Consider the following 7,875-nt stretch of genomic DNA (forward strand, 5'->3'; position numbering starts at 1 on the left):
CTGATAACTGGTCCCTTCTACACCTTGTGGTCAGACAGGCCGGTGTGCTTCTTCCATGTGGGCTTTGATGCTTCTCAGCTAGATGGCCTCTTGTTTATCTTCAAGCCTTTAAGACCCCAGACGCTATATCTTTTGATAGCCAGGCACCATCAGATTTCTTCACCACATTTTCTTATGCACACATTTTTTCTTCAGCAATCGTTTCAGGAAGGTGTGCATCCTGGAATGCCAATTTAATAGAACAATGTGTTCTTGCATTGAATAAGTACTTGAGCGGGGGCCTAATGTCCATCTGCTGCCTTAATATTAAACCTATAAATATATACATGTAGATCTGTTTCCCCACGCTCTTATATAAATATATTTACATATGTACATTCCAGTCTTTAGACCTCTATAAATACCCTTGTCACCTAGTTCTTTCCTTATTTCCTTTTACTTTCCTCTTGTCCCACTATCATGCTCAGCCTTCATTTGGGTTTCAGTAATTACTCTTGGTTACGTTGCCCTGGCTGAATGCCTACCAGACCTCTAACACCCTCCTTGCCACTGATTTTGGATTACTTATTGCCCCCCTGTCCCTGGGTTGGTCAGCACCACCTCCTTACCCCGCCTCCCCTTCTCCCATGTCCCCCCGGAACCATTGGTCCCGTTGTTTTCTCCTCCAGCCTATTCATCCCATCTATCTTATCTAGATAGATCTGTAGAGATAATAATATGCACCCAAAATCAAGCCATAGCAAGATAGGCAATGAATGAGAACACAGCGATGACAACAAAAAAGAAAACCAATTATCCGTAGAAGAGTAAATTAATTAAAAGAAAAAAATTTAAAAAGAAAGAAAAACCTATAAATAGATCAAGGTCTGATTTTTTATCTCTAGGTGTGTCCTTCAGTCATGTCTGATGGGGTGCCATGCTCTGGCCCCGAGTCAGTCCTTTGTACTCCCTCGGGGACTCACTGCTCTGCTCCCATGGTTGCTCTGCCGCACGCCTTTAGTGATTTGCCTCGGTGTCACAGGGTCAGTCTGGGCCAGTCGCGACACTGAGTCTCCAGTGTTGTCCCCCTTAGGGTCCTGGGCCAGCAAGGGTAGGTATGTCTCATAGTGGGATCAGCCATATTGTCCATTCTATGCACTGGCTATTCAGAATGGAGCTATCATCCTCCAGGCCTGGTGGGCCAGATGTGCTCCACTCTCTCTTCCTCCCCCTTCATGTGCTCCCATTTGCTCTGATCTGACATGCCCCTCTCCCCTAGCTGCAGCTTCGGTGCCATCCTCTCAAGTAAATATTTCTGGGGGGAAGAGCAGTTGTCCATGTAGCTGGTATGGTGACCAAGACCTCCGACCCCTCCACTGGCTGCCCACTCCTTGCCAGCATGCTGCATTCGTCTGGCACTGGCTTTACGTCTGGCCCTTCTTTCCCAGTGGAGAAACAAACAATACCCTCCCCTTGGGTGGGTCAGTGCCCTATTCCCCCACCACACATCTTTTTTTTTTCTTTCCCTTTTCCTCCCTCCCAGCCCCCTTTTTAGTTGGCTACCATATGTGCCCATGGATTTGGTCTGGCCCCTGCCATACTACCTGGTCCTCACCCCTGGAGTGTTTGTATACAGTAGCTTTTTCCCTGTGCCCCTTTTGCATTTACCTTTCTTTTTTTATATATATAAACGTAGCTCAGCAGACTCATGTTATACTTGTCCTTTTGTGCTTGGCATAATTTCTTCCAGTTCTGCCCATGTGGCAATATGCTTCATGTGTTCATCACTGCTTTTTAGCGATGCATAGTACTCCATTGTATGTATGTACCACAGTTTCTTAATCCATTCGTCTGTTGATGGAAGTTTGGGTTGTTTCCAACTCCTTGCAATTGTGAACTGTGCCACAATGAACACTGGAGCACAGATGTCTGGCCATGGTTTGTTTCTTGCCTCTCTGGGTTTATGCCCAGTAGGGGGATTGCTGGGTCATATGGTAGCTCAATTTCCATCTGTTTTAGAAATCGCCTAATCGATTTCCATAGTGACTGTACATACCTACAGGTCCACCAGCAGTGGATGAGAGTTCATATCTCACCACAGCCCTTCCAACACTTGTTGCTTTCTGATTTTTTGAATTGGTCTATCTTTGAGAGTGTTAGAGGGTATCTCATAGTTGTTTGGATTTGCATTTCTCTTATGGCTAATGATCGGGAACATTTTCTCATATGTTTGTTGGCCATTTGGATTTCAGACTCTGAAACTTCTGTTCGGGTCCTTTGCCCACCTCCTCAGTGGACAATTAGTTTTTCTCTTATTGTAATCTTGCAAAGTATTAAAGATTTTTGTAATAAGGCCTTTGTCTGATGTGTCATTGCTAAAGATGTTTTCCCAGTCCGTGGAATCTCTTATTACTCTCTTGGTGAATTCTGTCTTATCTTCAGTATATCCCACTTGTCTATTTGTAACTCCTCTGTCTTTGTATCCTTCCCTATTTCTGATAGCCTATGTATTCCCTGTGCCAAGGTTCTCAGGTTTGTCCTAATTCCCTCATTAATGGCCCTAATTGTTTGGGGTTTTATCTCAAGGTCTGTGACCTACCTTGAGTTTATTCTTGTGCATTGAGTGAGGTAAGGGTCTTGCTTCATTATTCTGCAGGTAGATATTCATTTTTTACAGCACCATTTATTGAAGATGGCATCTGCTTCCCATTTAATATTTTTTGGGCCCTTATCAAAGATCAGTTGCCTGTATGCTGATGTTTTTATTTCTGGGTCTTCAGCTCCTTTCCATTGGTCTGAATATTAGTCATTATACTAGTACCACACTGTTTTCATAACTGTGGCCATATGGTACGTGCTAAAGTCAGGTAGAGCAAGCCCTCCCACTTTGTCTTTCTTCTTGAGGAGTTCTCTGCTAATTCTGGGCTTCTTCCCCCTCCATATGAAGTTGGTAATCTGTTTTTCCAATTCTTTGAAGAAGGATGGTGGTATTTGTATCGGGATAGCGTTGAGCTTATATAGTGCCTCGGGCAGAACTGACATCTTTACTATATTGAGTCTGCCAATCCATGAGAATGGGATATTCTTTCATTTGTTGAGGTCACTCTTGATTTCTTGTAATAGTGTTTTATAATTTTCCTCATACAAATCTTTCATTTTTTCAGTCAGGTATATCCCTAGGTATTTCAATTTATGCTTGGCTATTTTAAAGAGTACTACCTTTTTAATCATCTCTTCTGTGATCTTGTCTGATGTGTAGGGCAGTCCAATTGACTTCTGTTTGTTGATTTTGTATCCTGCCACTCTGCCATATTCCTCCATTGCTTCCAACACTCCGCTTGTGGAGTTTAAGGGATCTTTGATATATAGAATCATATCGTCTGTGAATAATGATAATTTAGCCTCTTCCTTACCCAGATGTATACCTTTAATATCTTTCCTTTGTCTTATATTGTTAGCTAGGACATCCAGTATGTTATTAAATAGGATTGGGAACAAGGGGCATCCTGGTCTGGTCCCCTTTTTCAGTGCAATTGTTTTCACCTTTTCTCCATTAACTACCACGTTGGCTATTGGTTTTTCACATATGGATTGTATGATATTGAGGAATTTTCCTTCTATTCCTATCTTCTTGAGTGTCTTAAACAGGAATGCGTGTTGGATGTTGTCGAATGCTTTTTCTGCGTCTATTGATATTATAATGTGGTTCTTCTGGCGAATAATGCTGATGGTGTTTCATATGTTAAACCATCCCTGCATCCCTGGTGCGAATCTCACTTGGTCATAGTGAATTATTTTTTTAATATGCTTTTGTATTCTATTGGCCAGTATTTTGTTAAGGATTTTTGCATCAATGTTCATTAGGGATATTGGTCTATAGTTCTCGATTCTTGTGGCATCTTTGCCCGCTTTAGGTATCAGAGTTATACTAGCTTCATAGAAAGAGTTTGGGAGTTTTCCGTCTTTTTCTATGTTCTTTTTCTATGTTCTATTTTGTATAGGATTGGTGTCAGTTCTTCCCTGAATGCGTGGTAGAATTCTCCTGTGAAGCCATTTGGCCCAGGGGATTTTTTTGTTGGTAATCCCTTGATTACCTTATCTATTTCTTCCATTGCTATGGGTCTGTTGAGGTTCTTGACATCCATCTGGGATAGTCTAGGGAGGCATTGTGTTTCCAAATATTTGTCCACGTCTTCCAAATTGTTGAATTCGTTAGGGTATAGACCTTCATAGTACAGTGTAATTATCCTTTTGATTTCATTAGGGTCCATTGTAATGTCCCCTGTTTCATCCCTCATCCTTGCAAATGTCATTTGTTCCTTCCCTTCTTTGGTTAGGACTGCCAGAGGTCTATCAATTCTGTTAATTCTTTCAAAGAACCTACTTTTAGCTGCATTAATTTTTCCATAGTTTTCTTGATTTCCCTCTCCTGTATCTGCTCTGATTTTTATTATACTTATCCTTTTGCTTTTAGTAGGATTGTTCTGTTGACTCTGCTCCAATTGGTGTAAGTTTTGTGCCAGCATATCATCCACGAGTCTCTCTTCTTTTTTAATGTGTGCATTTATTGCTATCAGCCTTCCTCTGATAAATGCGTTTGCTGTATCCCACAGGTTTTGTTATGTTGTATTTTCATTCTCATTGGTTTCTAGAAACTTCCTGATTCCATCTCTGATCTGGGTCAATACCCACAGCACCCATATCTTTTATGTGCCCTTTCTGAGGGCGAGTAATGAGCAGGGCCATGATGTAAGAATGAATTATTCTTAAGTTGGAGCTAGAATTTAGTCCAAACTCAAAATCCATTCCTGGATCTGTTTTTTGTTTGTTTGTTTTTATCTGCCTTTGGATCCCTTTCAAATCCTCCTTGTTAATTTATGTTAGAGAGTTTTATCAATCATCCCCCTGGGGTATAGCTATCTTCCATTAATTTTTTATTTGATTAGCCCCTGGTACTAATTTTTTTAAGGCCCTGTTGAGAGAGGGATGTTGGGCCAATGTAGGATAATTCCATATCACAATACCTGAATTATTCACTTGAACAGAATCAATCCATTCATTCTAGATGCCATTTACAAAAACAATTGTGGTTATTTTTCAGGGAAATTTACAATCATAATCACTGAAAATGTCAGACACAGGTTTGCCGGAATAATGCATATCTTAATAAAGCATATAGAGTGTTGATGTAGCAAGACCATGTTCTCTGCCTACTAACACTTCAACAATCTTGGCCCAGCTTCCTAAGACACCATTTATTTTCTGACTTAAGTCCACAAATTACACACATGTCTGAGATAGAGTCCAGTTGACCCAAGGGAGTTTCCACATCGGATCACACTGATGCAGGCTCTGGATTGTGCCGTGCACCTTAAACATCCAGGATTCAATGTCCCAGCATTCCATGGCACCTGGCCTGGGTCCCTAGGATGCACCCACAAGCCCAGGTTGATGAGACCCATTTTGTGTATACCACCAAAGACACTACCTCCCAAAGGTCTCCGAAAGTATGTGCAGTCATTCTTTCCCCAACTGCAGGTCCATCTTTCCTCTTTTCCTACCAACAGACCTTCATTTTTGTTCCCTAGACTTTTACTCTCTTTCTCTCTCCTGCTTTTGTTTTCCATCAGTATCCCTCATCCCTCTGACAGGGCTGTCTACCTTTCTGGGTGGGAACCTCATCATCCATTTCAATGGTAGCCACTCAGTAGACAGCATCCTCTTCCCCTCCCTTGACCATTGGATTCCAGCTGATGTGAGGCACCCTCCAACAAAGGGACCTTCAAAATACTTACCTAGAACAGATTGGGTCTGGTTCACTGGCACAGGTTACTCTACCACGCTTTCTGGTCCCCCTGACCAGCAGACTGGATGCCCTACAAACCTGAGCTTGTGCCCATTCTGCTGATTGTTCCTATATCAGTAGACTCATAAAGTATTTATCCTTTTGTGACTGACTAATTTCACTAAGCATAATGTCTTCTAGAATCCTCCACACATTTAGGTTTTTCATCATTTTATCGCTATTTTTAAGGGATGCTTAATATTCATTGTGTATATAAACCAGAGTTTTTTAATGCAATCTTCTACTGATAGAAATTTAGGCTGCTTCCAGCTTCTTGCTGTTGTGAACTGTGCTTCAATTCACATGGAGGAACATACATCTGTTCATGGTCTGTTTATTTCTTTTAGGTATATGCATAGTAATGGTATTGCTGCATCATATGGTCTTTCAATTGCTTTCAATTGCTATTCAGTTGTTCTCAGTTTGTTTGTTTGTTTGTTTTAAAGTGTGCTACATTTATATTTGTTAGATGTCATCAGAAGGTTGTTTTGACTTGCATGTCGCTGATAGCTAGTTAAGGGAGCATTTCCTCATGTGTTTATTGGCCCTTCAAGGGCCATCCTTTGTGAATCATCGGTTCAGGTCCTGTGCCCACCTTCTCAGATGGTTATTAGTTTTTTTTTTCTCCTCGTTTTGGCTTGTAATATACTGCAGCTGTTAGTAAGTGGTCCTTTGTAAGTTATGTTGTTAGGAAATATCTTTTCCCAATTTGTGGGCTCTCTTTTTACTCTTTTAGAGAAGTCTTTCGATGTACTCAAGTGTTTTTATTTTTACACTTGATCTTAGCCAAAGGCTGAGAAGCAATGAAGTGTTTTCATTTTAAATAGGTCCCATTTATTTTCTTGTCTTCAACAGAGTGTGTTCCTTTGTTATTTCTGATAGCCCATGTATTACCTGCACTAGAGCATTTAGATTTGTCCCAATTTTCTCATTGATGATCCTCATAGCTTTGGGTTTTTAATCCACCTTGAGTTTGTTTTTGTGCATATATTTTAGATCTTTGATCCACCTTGAGTTTGTTTTTGTGCATGGGGTGAGATATGGATCTTGTTTCATTCTTCTGCAGGTAGATACCCGGTGTTTTCCAGCACCATTTATTGAAGAGGGCATCTGCTTCCTATTTAATGCCTATTATGCCTTTGTCAAAAATCATTTGTATGCAGATGTTTTCATTTCTGTGTTTTCTGTCCTGATCCATTACTCAGTGTATCTATCATCACACCAGTACCAGACTATTTTGGCAGCTGTAGCTGTATATAGTAGGTTTTGAGGTCAGATAGTGCAAGGCCACCCACTTTAGTCTTCCTTCTGAGTTTTTTGCCTATCCTGGGCTTCTTTCCTTTCCATATAAAGTTGGTAATTTAGTTTGTTCCATTTCCTTAAAGAATTATGCTGCAATTTAGATCGGGGTTGCATTGAATTTGTAGATTGCTTTAGGTAATATTGACATTTTCACAATATTGAGTCTTCTGATCTGCGAACATGGAATATTCTCCCATTTGTGTAGATCCCTTTTGGTTTTTTGTAGTAATGTTCTATAGTTTTCTTTGTCCAGGTCTTTGGTTTTTTGGGTTAGGTTTATTCCTAGGTGTTTCACATTTTGCATAGTTATTGTGAATGGTATTGCTTCCTTGATGTACTTTTCAGTATTGTCATCACGGACATATAGGAATCCAATTGATTTTTGCTTGTATCCTACTACTCTATTAAACTTCTCTGTTGTTTCCAACAATTGTATTGTGGAATAGACACCTTAGGCTTCTCAATATCATATAATGTGAAAATAATGAAAGTTTCACATCTTTTTTGCCCAATTTTATTCCCTTGATTTCTTGCCTTTGTTTTATGGTACTGGTTAAGACTTTCAGCACAATGTTGAGTAAAAGTGGGGATAAGGGACATCTTTGTTGAGTTCCCATATTCAGTGGAAATATCTCCAGCTCTTCTCCATTGAATGTATTATTGGCTATTATTTTCTTTGCATATGACCTTTACCGTATTGAGGATTTCCCCTTTTAATCCTATCTTCTTGAGACCTTTTATAGGAAGGC

General features: G+C 40.3%; 1 protein-coding gene and 1 pseudogene across 1 annotated transcript in view; one reads left to right on the forward strand and one right to left on the reverse strand.

The window, feature by feature from the left end:
* The window catches only part of LOC105979067, a 175,948-nt pseudogene that overhangs the window by 98,687 nt on the left and 69,386 nt on the right, over window positions 1–7,875 (reverse strand).
* HYAL4 (hyaluronidase 4) overlaps window positions 1–7,875 on the forward strand; it is a 31,540-nt gene that overhangs the window by 5,049 nt on the left and 18,616 nt on the right. The gene's annotated exons all lie outside the window — the stretch shown is intronic.

Source organism: Echinops telfairi, unplaced genomic scaffold (genome assembly GCF_000313985.2).
Source record: "Echinops telfairi isolate 266 unplaced genomic scaffold, ASM31398v2 ScPeMD7_23;HRSCAF=83, whole genome shotgun sequence".
Lineage (NCBI taxonomy): Eukaryota > Metazoa > Chordata > Mammalia > Afrosoricida > Tenrecidae > Echinops > Echinops telfairi.